This window comes from Taudactylus pleione, unplaced genomic scaffold (assembly GCF_031769625.1).
Source record: "Taudactylus pleione unplaced genomic scaffold, aTauple2 ptg000073l, whole genome shotgun sequence".
Classification (NCBI taxonomy): domain Eukaryota; kingdom Metazoa; phylum Chordata; class Amphibia; order Anura; family Myobatrachidae; genus Taudactylus; species Taudactylus pleione.
Window position 1 is genome coordinate 3,017,501 of NW_028284475.1, and position 16,446 is coordinate 3,033,946.

The 16,446-nt window shown below is 45.1% G+C and overlaps 1 pseudogene across 1 annotated transcript in view; it reads left to right on the forward strand.

The window, feature by feature from the left end:
- LOC148532530 (platelet endothelial cell adhesion molecule-like) overlaps window positions 1-16,446 on the forward strand; it is an 81,602-nt pseudogene that overhangs the window by 21,225 nt on the left and 43,931 nt on the right. Inside the window, exons 5-6 of the transcript XR_015877705.1 lie at window positions 6,532-6,816; window positions 16,115-16,414. The product of XR_015877705.1 is annotated as a platelet endothelial cell adhesion molecule-like (transcript). The remainder of the gene's footprint in view (window positions 1-6,531; window positions 6,817-16,114; window positions 16,415-16,446) is intronic.

Below are 16,446 nucleotides of genomic sequence, written 5' to 3' on the forward strand. Positions count from 1 at the left end.
AACTGTCCATCACATCCTACTGTGATATATAAGGTTACTGGAAGTGACACAGTTATATGATGACTGAGAATACCCTGATGTGTGACAGAAGATGCTGCATTACACTATATATCCTGTATACAGAGCTGATAACTGCCCATCACATCCTACTATGATATATAAGATTACTGGTAGTGACACAGTTATATGATGACCGAGAATACCCTGATGTGTGACAGAAGATGCTGCATTACACTATATATCCTGTATACAGAGCTGATAACTGCCCATCACATCCTACTGTGATATATAAGGTTACTGGAAGTGACACAGTTATATGATGACTGAGAATACCCTGATGTGTGACAGAAGATGCTGCATTACACTATATACTCTGTATACAGAGCTGATAACTGCCCATCACATCCTACTGTGATATATAAGGTTACTGGGAGTGACACAGTTATATGATGACTGAGAATACCCTGATGTGTGACAGAAGATGATGCATTATACTATATACCCTGTATACAGAGCTGATAACTGTCCATCACATCCTACTGTGAGATATAAGGTTACTGGAAGTGAGACAGTTATATGATGACTGAGAATATCCTGATGTGTGACAGAAGATGCTGCATTATACTATATATCCTGTATACAGAGCTGATAACTGTCCATCACATCCTACTGTGAGATATAAGGTTACTGGAAGTGAGACAGTTATATGATGACTGAGAATATCCTGATGTATGACAGAAGATGCTGCATTACACTATATACCCTGTATACAGAGCTGATAACTGCCCATCACATCCTACTGTGAGATATAAGGTTACTGGGAGTGACACAGTTATATGATGACTGAGAATATCCTGATGTGTGACAGAAGATGCTGCATTATACTATATACCCTGTATACAGAGCTGATAACTGTCCATCACATCCTACTGTGAGATATAAGGTTACTGGTAGTGACACAGTTATATGAGGACTGAGAATATCCTGATGTGTGACAGAAGATGCTGCATTACACTATATACTCTGTATACAGAGCTGATAACTGTCCATCACATCCTACTGTGAGATATAAGGTTACTGGAAGTGACACAGTTATATGATGACTGAGAATACCCTGATGTGTGACAGAAGATTCTGCATTACACTATATACCCTGTATACAGAGCTGATAACTGCCCATCACATCCTACTATGAGATATAAGGTTACTGGAAGTGACACAGTTATATGATGACTGAGAATATCCTGATGTGTGACAGAAGATGCTGCATTACACTATATACCCTGTATACAGAGCTGATAACTGCCCATCACATCCTACTGTGATATATAAGGTTACTGGAAGTGACACAGTTATATGATGACTGAGAATATCCTGATGTGTGACAGAAGATGCTGCATTATACTATATACCCTGTATACAGAGCTGATAACTGCCCATCACATCCTACTGTGATATATAAGGTTACTGGGAGTGACACAGTTATATGATGACTGAGAATACCCTGATGTGTGACAGAAGATGATACATTACACTATATACCCTGTATACAGAGCTGATAACTGCCCATCACATCCTACTGTGAGATATAAGGATACTGGAAGTGACACAGTTATATGATGACTGAGAATATCCTGATGTGTGACAGAAGATGCTGCATTATACTATATACCCTGTATACAGAGCTGATAACTGTCCATCACATCCTACTGTGAGATATAAGGTTACTGGGAGTGACACAGTTATACGATGACTGAGAATATCCTGATGTGTGACAGAAGATGCTGCATTACACTATATACCCTGTATACAGAGCTGATAACTGCCCATCACATCCTACTGTGATATATAAGGTTACTGGAAGTGACACAGTTATATGATGACTGAGAATACCCTGATGTGTGACAGAAGATGCTGCATTACACTATATATCCTGTATACAGAGCTGATAACTGTCCATCACATCCTACTGTGATATATAAGGTTACTGGAAGTTTCACAGTTATATGATGACTGAGAATACCCTGATGTGTGACAGAAGATGCTGCATTATACTATATATCCTGTATACAGAGCTGATAACTGTCCATCACATCCTACTGTGATATATAAGGTTACTGGAAGTGACACAGTTATATGATGACTGAGAATATCCTGCTGTGTGACAGAAGATGCTGTATTACACTATATACCCTGTATACAGAGCTGATAACTGCCCATCACATCCTACTGTGATATATAAGGTTACTGGAAGTGACACAGTTATATGATGACTGAGAATACCCTGATGTGTGACAGAAGATGCTGCATTACACTATATATCCTGTATACAGAGCTGATAACTGCCCATCACATCCTACTGTGATATATAAGGTTACTGGAAGTGACACAGTTATATGATGACTGAGAATACCCTGATGTGTGACAGAAGATGCTGCATTACACTATATATCCTGTATACAGAGCTGATAACTGTCCATCACATCCTACTGTGATATATAAGGTTACTGGAAGTTTCACAGTTATATGATGACTGAGAATACCCTGATGTGTGACAGAAGATGCTGCATTATACTATATATCCTGTATACAGAGCTGATAACTGTCCATCACATCCTACTGTGATATATAAGGTTACTGGGAGTGACACAGTTATATGATGACTGAGAATATCCTGATGTATGACAGAAGATGATACATTACACTATATACCCTGTATACAGAGCTGATAACTGCCCATCACATCCTACTGTGAGATATAAGGTTACTGGAAGTGACACAGTTATATGATGACTGAGAATATCCTGATGTGTGACAGAAGATGCTGTATTACACTATATACCCTGTATACAGAGCTGATAACTGCCCATCACATCCTACTGTGATATATAAGGTTACTGGAAGTTTCACAGTTATATGATGACTGAGAATACCCTGATGTGTGACAGAAGATGATACATTATACTATATACCCTGTATACAGAGCTGATAACTGTCCATCACATACTACTGTGATATATAAGGTTACTGGAAGTTTCACAGTTATATGATGACTGAGAATACCCTGATGTGTGACAGAAGATGCTGCATTACACTATATACCCTGTATACAGAGCTGATAACTGCCCATCACATCCTACTGTGATATATAAGGTTACTGGAAGTGACACAGTTATATGATGACTGAGAATACCCTGATGTGTGACAGAAGATGATATATTATACTATATATCCTGTATACAGAGCTGATAACTGCCCATCACATCCTACTGTGAGATATAAGGTTACTGGGAGTGACACAGTTATATGATGACTGAGAATACCCTGATGTGTGACAGAAGATGCTGCATTACACTATATACCCTGTATACAGAGCTGATAACTGCCCATCACATCCTACTGTGATATATAAGGTTACTGGAAGTGACACAGTTATATGATGACTGAGAATACCCTGATGTGTGACAGAAGATGTTGCATTACTCTATATATCCTGTATACAGAGCTGATAACTGCCCATCACATCCTACTGTGAGATATAAGGTTACTGGAAGTGACACAGTTATATGATGACTGAGAATACCCTGATGTGTGACAGAAGATGTTGCATTACTCTATATATCCTGTATACAGAGCTGATAACTGCCCATCACATCCTACTGTGAGATATAAGGTTACTGGGAGTGACACAGTTATATGATGACTGAGAATATCCAGATGTGTGACAGAAGATGATATATTATACTATATACACTGTATACAGAGCTGATAACTGTCCATCACATCCGTCTGAGGAGAAAGAGCTCCCACAAGTAGTAAATGGTTTTTTACATATCACAGATGGGGAGAATTGTCTGTAATTTGTCACCAAAATGTAACATAAAAATAGTTTTTCTTATTGGACGGAAATGGGAGACGGAATTCATTCCTGACCCTGATTCCTTCTCCTTCCTCAGGAAAATATGGCGTGAAACAATATTTATGTTTTTATCCAAACTGCATTTTCCAGCAATTTTTTTCAGAGATGGAAGAAATTGTTAGTAACACCACATACAGTAGGAGCACAGGCAGCGACCAGGGGTGAGTCTGTACCCACAGTGTGTGTGTGAGGCTGTGCACAGTGTGTGTGTGTGTGTGGGGCTGTGCACAGTGGGCCAGACCTGCTCGCGAGCGATGAGTGCTCGCAAGCGGGTCGATGTTGGCCAAGTGCGCATGCGCACGACAGAGGCGGCTCCGTTGTGCGCATGCGCGAGACCCAAATAACGACGGCCAAGCCGTCGCTATGGGTCTCGCACCAAAGGGGGCATGCTGTCGATGGTAATTGACAGCACGCCCGCTTTGGTGGGCATGCCGGGGGCTTGGCTGCCCAGATGGAGGCGTTCCCATGGGAACGCCTACCGTCTGGTGCCGGCCCCACTGACATCACTAGTGATGTCAGTGGGAGTGGTTTTGGCTAGCACTCCAGGGCTTGCGGCAGCGAGACCCTACCGCAGGGTCTCGTCTCAAGCCCGATGGTCGCGATGGTCTTGACCATCGCGAACATCATTTTGGCTGCTCGCTATAGCTGTGGTTGGTCACCCACAGCTATGCGAGCGGCCAGGAGGCCGCTCTTAAAAAAGATAAGGATGGCTCTGATTCAGAGCGAGCGCTCAGTCAGAGCATCCAGCTCTGAATCAGGGCCAGTGTGTGTGGGGCTGTGCACAGTGTGTGTGGTGGGGGATGCTGTGCACAGTGTGTGTGTGGGGCTGTGCACAGTGTGTGTGTGTGTGGGGGGGGAGGCTGTGCACAGTGTATGTGTGTGGGGGAGGCTGTGCACAGTGTGTGTGTGTGTGTGTGGGGCTGTGCACAGTGTGTGTGTGGGGGGGGAGGCTGTGCACAGTGTGTGTGTGGGTGGGGGCTGTGCACAGTATGTGTGTGTGTGGGGGGAGGCTGTGCACAGTGTGTGTGTGTGGGGGGGGAGGCTGTGCACAGTGTGTGTGTGTATGGGGGGGCTGTGCACAGTGTGTGTGTGTGTATGGGGGGGCTGTGCACAGTGTGTGTGTGTGTGGGGGGCTGTGCACAGTGTGTGTGTATGGGGAGGCTGTGCACAGTGCGTGTGTGTGTGGGGGGGAGGCTGTGCACAGTGTGTGTGTGTGTGTATAGGGCGGCTGTGCACAGTGTGTGTGTGTGGGGGGGGGCTGTGCACAGTGTGTGTGTGTGTGTGTGGGGGGGGCTGTGCACAGTGTGTGTGTTGGGGGGGCTGTGCACAGTGTGTGTGTGTATGGGGGGGCTGTGCACAGTGTGTGTGTGGGGGGGAGGCTGTGCACAGTGTGTGTGTGGGGGGAGGCTGTGCACAGTATGTGTGTGTGTGGGGGGAGGCTGTGCACAGTGTGTATGTGTATGGGGAGGCTGTGCACAGTGTGTGTGTGTGGGGGGGAGAGGCAGTGCACAGTGTGTGTGTGTGTATGGGGGGGCTGTGCACAGTGTGTGTGTGTGGGGGGCTGTGCACAGTGAGTGTGTGTATGGGGAGGCTGTGCACAGTGTGTGTGTGTGTGTGGGGGGGAGGCTGTGCACAGTGTGTGTGTATGGGGGGGCTGTGCACAGTGTGTGTGTGTGGGGAGGGGGGGGAGGCTGTGCACAGTGTGTGTGTGTGTGGGGGGGGGGAGGCTGTGCATAGTGTGTATGTATGGGGGGCTGTGAACAGTGTGTGTGTGTGGGGAGGGGGGGGAGGCTGTGCACAGTGTGTGTGTGTGTGTGGGGGGGAGGCTGTGCACAGTGTGTGTATGGGGGGGCTGTGCACAGTGTGTGTGTGGGGAGGGGGGGAGGCTGTGCACAGTGTGTGTGTGTGGGGGGAGGGGCTGTGCACAGTGTGGACTTCATTCAGAGGCGGCTCGATGTTTGTCCAGTGCGCATGCGCACGAGGGAGCCGGCTCCTTCGTGCGCATGCTTGAGACCCGCTACGACCGACAGCGCCGGTCATAGCTGGTCTCTTTCCAAAGGGGGCGAGCTGTCGATGTTGATTGACAGCTCGCCCGTTTGGAAGGCGGGCCGGGGGGGTGGCAGCCCAAACGGAGGCGCTCCCATGGGAACGCCTACCGTTTGGGGGAGGCCCCTACTGACATCACTAGAGCCAGAAGCTCTCCGGGGCTTACGACAAGTGAGACCCTACCCTAGGGTCTCGTCGTAAGCCCCGATGGTCGCGATGGTCCATGACCATCGCCCTAGCAGTCGTTAGAGCTGTGGGTGTAATCCCGCAGCCTAACGACCGAAACAGAGGCGGCTGGTCAGGATGCAAGCGGCCGCCCAGTTTCTGAGCGACCGCTTGCATCCTCCGACCGCCTCTGAATGAGGGCCTGTGTGTGTGTTGGGTGTGTGTCCATAGTGTGTGTGGTGGGGTGTCTGTGCACACTGTGCGTGGAGGGGGGGCTGTGCACAACACAGAACCAAGCACAATAGTACAACATGAGATCTGCATTATCGTGTAGTGTTTGCTGGCTGTAAATGACCCACGTGTCTCACTGTAACTAATATTGTTTTTATCATTCCTTTCAGCTACGTTTAGTCTTCCAACAATTTCTTATAGACCATCATCAGTGACAGAGGGCGATGTGATAACTGTGACCTGTGACACAACACGTAACCCGGTCACAGCTACTACAGGACTACACTTTGCTTTCTACAGAGATCAGCAGCCGGTGCGGGATTTCCATATATCAGCTACATACACAGTTACATCAGCTACGGGGAAGGATTCTGGGACATATCGCTGTGATGTGACATCTCCCTCCGGCAGACTGACAAAGGGGAGCAACGTGTTATCTATACAGATAGGTGAGTGTGTGATAGTGATATCATATGTCTGTGTACTTCCCAGCATTACACAGGGCAACATCAGGACACAAATTACATATATAACTACTTCCACTGAGTCACAGTAACATTTATACAGACCAGGCCCCCAAATGGGGAATTCTTAATGTTTGATTCCAAGATCATGGCTGCCATGTCATAAATGGAGAGATACTGTGTATGCCCATATAGTTTATTATTATATATCCACTCCTGTATGCAGCAGCCAGTCACACAGAGACCCAGTGCCCGCACCAAGCATGTTACAGGCCTCTCTCACAGTAGACAGATCAGTGAGCACTGCTGGACACTGGACCTTGTTTATCATCTCCAACATAGTAACTGGGGAACACAAGGACATGATGTCTTGTAGATAAAAGTAATATTGGGCCAGGGCTGTAAATAGGGTGGTGTGACATGTACCACGGCACAGGGCACCGGTAGGGAGAGGGCGCTGTTTGGTGGCGCCTGTCAATTTTCTGTTTATAATCATTCTCACTTGTTGCTTATGCCGCGTATACACTGCGCGACGGGGGAAAGACCGTACGATTATGACATCGTAATAGTACCATCGTTTCCCATCCCCTGCAGTGTCTACACTGAACAATTGAACGTTTAGTGTAGGCACCCTCCCTCATCCCCGAACATGGTCAATCTGTCGTTATTGGCAGATCAACCAGCATGTTCGGGTGATGATTGATGTCGCAAACGACCAGCGGGGACGCACATCGCTGGTTGTTTCCAACATTTTCATGTCCATTGTGTGCCCGATTAATGAGCAGTTTCATGACTACGATGTCGTAATCGTGCAGTTTAATCGGGTAGTGGATGTACGGCTTTACTCTTCTTTTATTCTGGCATCTCCTGGCCGCCCCTATCTCCTCCCTGGCTGACTCCCCCTCCATCTGGCCACCTCCACAAGCACCTTCAGTCACATCCTCCTTTATTTAACACACACATTTCAAAATACTGTCATACCCGGGACTCGAACCCATCGCCTCTGCATAATTTCATCACTGCATGCATTGGATTCACACTGTGGTACAAAGGGATCAGTATCCCTTCATCTTGTATGGGACAAACTAGATTTGTCATGGCCCTCCCCATGAGGCTACGTTTAATGTCCCTATTTGAAAAATGGGTGGGGGGCGCCAATGCTCCTTCTGGCCCAGGGCACCAGAAGTCTAGTTACAGCTCTGTATGGGGCAGAGTATAAACTTACAGTGATGTATAAATGAGGTTCTTCTTCCTATTCTTCTCTTTCTCTCTCTCATATCTAGACCCACCAAGAGTGGCAGCAGGCCCGAATAAAAGGGGGCGTGGCCTAATCACGGGAGGAGTGGCCACGCCCCCTTCTGTAAAAAAAATAAAATAACGTTTTGCAGTGCGCTGGGGAGGGGGCGCTCTAAGCCCCCTCAGCCCGATACATAACTAGTGGGGGGCGCGATCAGCTTGATCGCCCCACCCACAGGCATAGGAGACTGCTGTGGCTGCTTCTTAACAGCCATGAGCAGTCTCCCAGTGCAGCCGAGCACACAGTAGCATGTGCTGGGCTGCTGTGATGTAAGAGGGGGGGAGCAGTGCTGGACCCAGGCCCCCGCTAGGTCCCTCCAGGAAGCCAGGGCCCGGGTAATTAGTGCCAACTCCCCCCCATCTCTCGGTGTCCCTGCTCATATTGGAATGATAGAACTCCTTCTATATTGTACAGTTTCCATATTATTACACTTATACAGTAGCACCTCAGGGGTTTAACAGACAATGTACATAACTTCTCCATAAACAATCATTATCAGCTTACACATAGAATCAGCATATTTGCTAAAATACATCACAGTTTTATACATTACAAATTGTATGTATTGCAAAATGACACATTGAATAAAACCAGTTGATCACTTATATATGGGTCAGCTAGTGATGCAGACAGAAAGCTTTTGAATTTGTCGGGTGGATGTTAACCTCTAGGCTAGGGTCAGGGCACATTTAGGAGCAAGGGGCTAATGGTTTTGTATAGTCTTGTTGGTTGGTAAGTGGGGTATCTGTCCTAATAGGGAACAGTGGGTATGTCAGGGGTGTCTCTTTTTTCATATTACCATTCCTCTGTACTGGGTGGATCTTCTGCTGCAGTCATTCCCATCCTCCCTCCCTTTTTATATGTTGTTATCAACTTCTTTGGAAGAAAGAACGGTAGCAGTGGCTGTCTTGAGGTGTTCTCCCCACCAATATATGGGTTAGGCTGACACTACCATACTGGGTCAGCGGCACCAGCAGCCCAATTGGGTTTCTTGTGTATCATTGGGAGGGGAGTTAGATACCGTAAGTGGATGGTGATGGGAGGGCAGAAGGTGCCCATCTAAGCATTGAGTAATGTGATGGGCTGGCAGTTGGTCCACATGTCGGCACTGAGCAGATGGTGATGGTCTGGCAGTTGGCTTCCATCTAGGCATTGAGTGCATATGATGGGCTGGCAGTTGGCCCCATCTAGGCATGGGGTGGATGTGATGAGCTGGCAGTTGGCCCCATCTAGGCATTGAGTGGCTGGTGATGGGCTGGCAGTTGGCCCCATCTAGGCATTCCGTGGATGGTTATGGGATGGCAGTTGGCCACATCTAGGCATTGACTGGATGTGATGGGTGGCAGTTGGCCCAATCTAGGCATTGAGTGGCTGGTGATGGGCTGGCAGTTGGCCCCATCTAGGCATTGAGTGGATAGTGATGGGCTGGCAGATGGCTCCCATCTATGCATTGAGAGGATAGTGATGGGCTGGCAGTTGGCTCCATCTAGGCATTGAGTGGATAGTGATTGGCTGGCAGTTGGCCCCACCCAGGCATTGAGTGGATACGATGGGCTGGCAGTTGGCCCCTATTTTAAGGCAATTTGTTAAGCTGACCATGTTTGCTGCATTGTTAGGCCGGTCTGTTAAGTATATAAGAGAACCAGTAATATTACATGTATGTTATAAGAAACCATTAATATTCTACTGTGAGATATAAGGTTACTGGAAGTGACACAGTTATATGATAACTGAGAATATCCTGATGTGTGACAGAAGATGCTACATTACACTATATACCCTGTATACAGAGCTGATAACTGTCCATCACATCCTACTGTGAGATATAAGGTTACTGGAAGTGACACAGTTATATGATGACTGAGAATATCCTGATGTGTGACAGAAGATGCTGCATTACACTATATACCCTGTATACAGAGCTGATAACTGCCCATCACCTCCTACTGTGAGATATAAGGTTACTGGAAGTGACACAGTTATATGATGACTGAGAATATCCTGATGTGTGACAGAAGATGCTGCATTACACTATATACTCTGTATACAGAGCTGATAACTGCCCATCACATCCTACTGTGATATATAAGGTTACTAGGAGTGACACAGTTATATGATGACTGAGAATATCCTGATGTGTGACAGAAGATGCTGCATTACACTATATACTCTGCATACAGAGCTGATAACTGCCCATCACATCCTACTGTGATATATAAGGTTACTGGGAGTGACACAGTTATATGATGACTGAGAATATCCTGATGTGTGACAGAAGATGCTGCATTACACTATATACCCTGTATACAGAGCTGATAACTGTCCATCACATCCTACTGTGAGATATAAGGTTACTGGTAGTGACACAGTTATATGATGACTGAGAATACCCTGATGTGTGACAGAAGATGATACATTACACTATATACCCTGTATACAGAGCTGATAACTGCCCATCACATCCTACTGTGCGATATAAGGTTACTGGAAGTGACACAGTTATATGATGACTGAGAATATCCTGATGTGTGACAGAAGATGCTGCATTATACTATATATCCTGTATACAGAGCTGATAACTGCCCATCACATCCTACTGTGATATATAAGGTTACTGGAAGTGACACAGTTATATGATGACTGAGAATATCCTGATGTGTGACAGAAGATGCTGCATTACACTATATACCCTGTATACAGAGCTGATAACTGTCCATCACATCCTACTATGATATATAAGGTTACTGGAAGTTACACAGTTATATGATGACTGAGAATATCCTGATGTGTGACAGAAGATGCTGCATTACACTATATACTCTGTATACAGAGCTGATAACTGTCCATCACATCCTACTGTGAGATATAAGGTTACTGGAAGTGACACAGTTATATGATGACTGAGAATACCCTGATGTGTGACAGAAGATGCTGCATTATACTATATACCCTGTATACAGAGCTGATAACTGCCCATCACATCCTACTGTGAGATATAAGGTTACTGGAAGTGACACAGTTATATGATGACTGAGAATATCCTGATGTGTGACAGAAGATGATACATTACACTATATACCCTGTATACAGAGCTGATAACTGCCCATCACCTCCTACTGTGAGATATAAGGTTACTGGAAGTTACACAGTTATATGATGACTGAGAATACCCTGATGTGTGACAGAAGATGCTGCATTACACTATATACCCTGTATACAGAGCTGATAACTGTCCATCACATCCTACTGTGTGATATATAAGGTTACTGGAAGTGACACAGTTATATGATGACTGAGAATACCCTGATGTGTGACAGAAGATGCTGCATTACACTATATACCCTGTATACAGAGCTGATAACTGCCCATCACATCCTACTGTGAGATATAAGGTTACTGGAAGTGACACAGTTATATGATGACTGAGAATACCCTGATGTGTGACAGAAGATGATACATTACACTATATACTCTGTATACAGAGCTGATAACTGTCCATCACATCCTACTGTGTGATATATAAGGTTACTGGAAGTGACACAGTTATATGATGACTGAGAATACCCTGATGTGTGACAGAAGATGCTGCATTACACTATATACCCTGTATAAAGAGCTGATAACTGCCCATCACATCCTACTGTGAGATATAAGGTTACTGGAAGTGACACAGTTATATGATGACTGAGAATACCCTGATGTGTGACAGAAGATGCTGAATTATACTATATACCCTGTATACAGAGCTGATAACTGCCCATCACATCCTACTGTGAGATATAAGGTTACTGGAAGTGACACAGTTATATGATGACTGAGAATACCCTGATGTGTGACAGAAGATGCTGAATTATACTATATACCCTGTATACAGAGCTGATAACTGCCCATCACATCCTACTGTGATATATAAGGTTAGTGGAAGTGACACAGTTATATGATGACTGAGAATATCCTGATGTGTGACAGAAGATGCTGCATTACACTATATACCCTGTATACAGAGCTGATAACTGTCCATCACATCCTACTATGATATATAAGGTTACTGGAAGTTTCACAGTTATATGATGACTGAGAATACCCTGATGTGTGACAGAAGATGCTGCATTACACTATATACCCTGTATACAGAGCTGATAACTGTCCATCACATCCTACTGTGATATATAAGGTTACTGGAAGTGACACAGTTATATGATGACTGAGAATATCCTGATGTGTGACAGAAGATGCTGCATTACACTATATACCCTGTATACAGAGCTGATAACTGCCCATCACATCCTACTGTGATATATAAGGTTACTGGAAGTGACACAGTTATATGATGACTGAGAATATCCTGATGTGTGACAGAAGATGCTGCATTACACTATATACCCTGTATACAGAGCTGATAACTGTCCATCACATCCTACTGTGATATATAAGGTTACTGGAAGTGACACAGTTATATGATGACTGAGAATATCCTGATGTGTGACAGAAGATGCTGCATTACACTATATACCCTGTATACAGAGCTGATAACTGTCCATCACATCCTACTGTGATATATAAGGTTACTGGAAGTGACACAGTTATTTGATGACTGAGAATATCCTGATGTGTGACAGAAGATGTTGCATTACACTATATACCCTGTATACAGAGCTGATAACTGTCCATCACATCCTACTGTGATATATAAGGTTACTGGGAGTGACACAGTTATATGATGACTGAGAATATCCTGATGTGTGACAGAAGATGCTGCATTACACTATATACCCTGTATACAGAGCTGATAACTGTCCATCACATCCTACTGTGAGATATAAGGTTACTGGGAGTGACACAGTTATATGATGACTGAGAATACCCTGATGTGTGACAGAAGATGATACATTACACTATATATCCTGTATACAGAGCTGATAACTGCCCATCACATCCTACTGTGAGATATAAGGTTACTGGAAGTGACACAGTTATATGATGACTGAGAATATCCTGATGTGTGACAGAAGATGCTGCATTATACTATATACCCTGTATACAGAGCTGATAACTGCCCATCACATCCTACTGTGAGATATAAGGTTCCTGGAAGTGACACAGTTATATGATGACTGAGAATACCCTGATGTGTGACAGAAGATGCTGCATTACACTATATACTCTGTATACAGAGCTGATAACTGCCCATCACATCCTACTGTGATATATAAGGTTACTGGGAGTGACACAGTTATATGATGACTGAGAATATCCTGATGTGTGACAGAAGATGCTGCATTATACTATATACCCTGTATACAGAGCTGATAACTGCCCATCACATCCTACTGTGAGATATAAGGTTACTGGAAGTGACACAGTTATATGATGACTGAGAATACCCTGATGTGTGACAGAAGATACTGCATTACACTATATACCCTGTATACAGAGCTGATAACTGCCCATCACATCCTACTGTGAGATATAAGGTTTCTGGAAGTGACACAGTTATATGATGACTGAGAATATCCTGATGTGTGACAGAAGATGCTGTATTACACTATATACCCTGTATACAGAGCTGATAACTGCCCATCACATCCTACTGTGATATATAAGGTTACTGGAAGTGACACAGTTATATGATGACTGAGAATATCCTGATGTGTGACAGAAGATGCTGCATTACACTATATATCCTGTATACAGAGCTGATAACTGCCCATCACATCCTACTGTGATATATAAGGTTACTGGAAGTGACACAGTTATATGATGACTGAGAATACCCTGATGTGTGACAGAAGATGATACATTATACTATATACCCTGTATACAGAGCTGATAACTGCCCATCACATCCTACTGTGATATATAAGGTTACTGGAAGTGACACAGTTATATGATGACTGAGAATACCCTGATGTATGACAGAAGATGATACATTACACTATATACCCTGTATACAGAGCTGATAACTGTCCATCACATCCTACTGTGAGATATAAGGTTACTGGTAGTGACACAGTTATATGATGACTGAGAATACCCTGATGTGTGACAAAAGATGCTGCATTACACTATATACCCTGTATACAGAGCTGATAACTGCCCATCACATCCTACTGTGAGATATAAGGTTACTGGAAGTGACACAGTTATATGATGACTGAGAATACCCTGATGTGTGACAGAAGATGCTGCATTACACTATATACCCTGTATACAGAGCTGATAACTGTCCATCACATCCTACTGTGAGATATAAGGTTACTGGGAGTGACACAGTTATATGATGACTGAGAATATCCTGATGTGTGACAGAAGATGATACATTACACTATATACCCTGTATACAGAGCTGATAACTGCCCATCACATCCTACTGTGAGATATAAGGTTACTGGACGTGACACAGTTATATGATGACTGAGAATATCCTGATGTGTGACAGAAGATGATACATTACACTATATACTCTGTATACAGAGCTGATAACTGCCCATCACATCCCTCTGAGGAGAAAGTGCTCCCACAAGTAGTAATAAGTTTCTTACATATCACAGATGGGGAGAAATATCTGTAATTTTACATCAACATTTAACATAAAAATAGTTTTTCTTATAGGATGCAATGGAGGACGGAAATCATTCCTGACCCCGATTTCCTTCTCCTTCCTCAGGAAAATATGGTGGGAAATAAAAATGATGTTTTTCTACTAATTTAGACCATCTGCATTTTCCAGCAGATCCTTTATTAGAAGGAATTACTAGTAACACAACATACTGTACAGTAGGAGCACAGGCAGGGGTCAGGGGTGACTCTGGGCCTCATTCAGAGGCGGTCGGAGGATGCAAGCGGTTGCTCAGAAACTGGGCGGCCACTTGCATCCTGACCGCCCGCCTCTGTTGCGGTCGTTAGGCTGTGGTTTAATACCCACAGCTCTAACGACCGCTCGGGTGATGGTCGCGATGGTCATTGACCATCGCGACCATCCGGGCTTACGACAAGACCCTAGGGTAGGGTCTCACTTGTCGTAAGCCCCGGAGAGCTTCTGGCTCTGTCAGAGCCGGAAGCTCTCCACTGACATCACTAGTGATGTCAGTGGGGCCTCCCCCAAACGGCAGGCGTTCCCATGGGAACGCCTCCGTTTGGGCTGCCACCCCCCCGGCCCGCCTTCCAAACGGGGCGAGCTGTTAATCAACATCGACAGCTCACCCCCTTTGGAAAGAGACCCGCTACGACCAGCGATGTCGGTCGTAGCGGGTCTCACGCATGCGCACGAAGGAGCCGGCTCCCTCGTGCGCATGCGCACTAGACAAACATCGAGGCGGCCGTGCGGTCGTAGACCGTACGGCCGCCTCTGAATACAGCCCTCTGTACCTAGAGTGTAAAGTATTGTACACCTGGCTGCACCCCCGGCTCACACTGACACCATGATGGAGGAGATTATACACTCTGCAGGTTACATGTATATCTGTGCACATCACACAGCCAGGCACAAGATAACATGATATATCTGTATCTATGTGTACATTTATCTGCTGTAAGTCACTCATATTCCGCACTATTCACAATAATTCGTTATCATCTCTGTCAGCCATGTTTACTGCTCCAATAATAAGAACTAGACCATCTAGTCCATACCTCCCAACATGACCCTCTCCAGGAGGGACACAATGCTCTGGTCCTGGATTTCCCTGGTAAGTTATGATTGGTGGAGGCTCCAGAGGTGGGGCTGCAGCCCAGTCCAAAATTCAAATAGGGGAGTCACACCAACTGCCAGTGAGTCCCAGCCAGTGATATTTGGCAGCGTGTGAAATGACAGTTGGTGTAGCTCCCCTATTTGAATTTTGAACTGCGCTGCAGCCCCACCTCTTACCAGGGAAGTCCAGGACCAGAGCATTGTGTACCTCCTGGAGAGGGTCATGTTGGGAGGTATGATCTAGTGGCTGTAAATGACCCACATGTCTGACTGTACCTAATATTTATTATCTTCCCTTTCAGCTACGTTTAGTGCTCCAGTAATAAGATCTGGTCCCTCATCAGTGACAGAGGGTGATGAGATGACTCTGACCTGTTACACAAGATGTAACCCGGTCACAGATACTACAGGACTATAGTTTGCTTTCTACAGAGATCAGCAGAAAGTGCAGGATTTCAAAGTACCGGCAACATACAGAGTTACATCATCTACATACACAGTAACATCATCTACGGGGGAGGATTCTGGGGAATATCACTGTGATGTGACATCTCCCTCCGGCAGACTGACAAAGAGGAGCAGCATGTTACCTATACAGATATGTGAGTGTGTGATAGTGATATCATATGTCTGT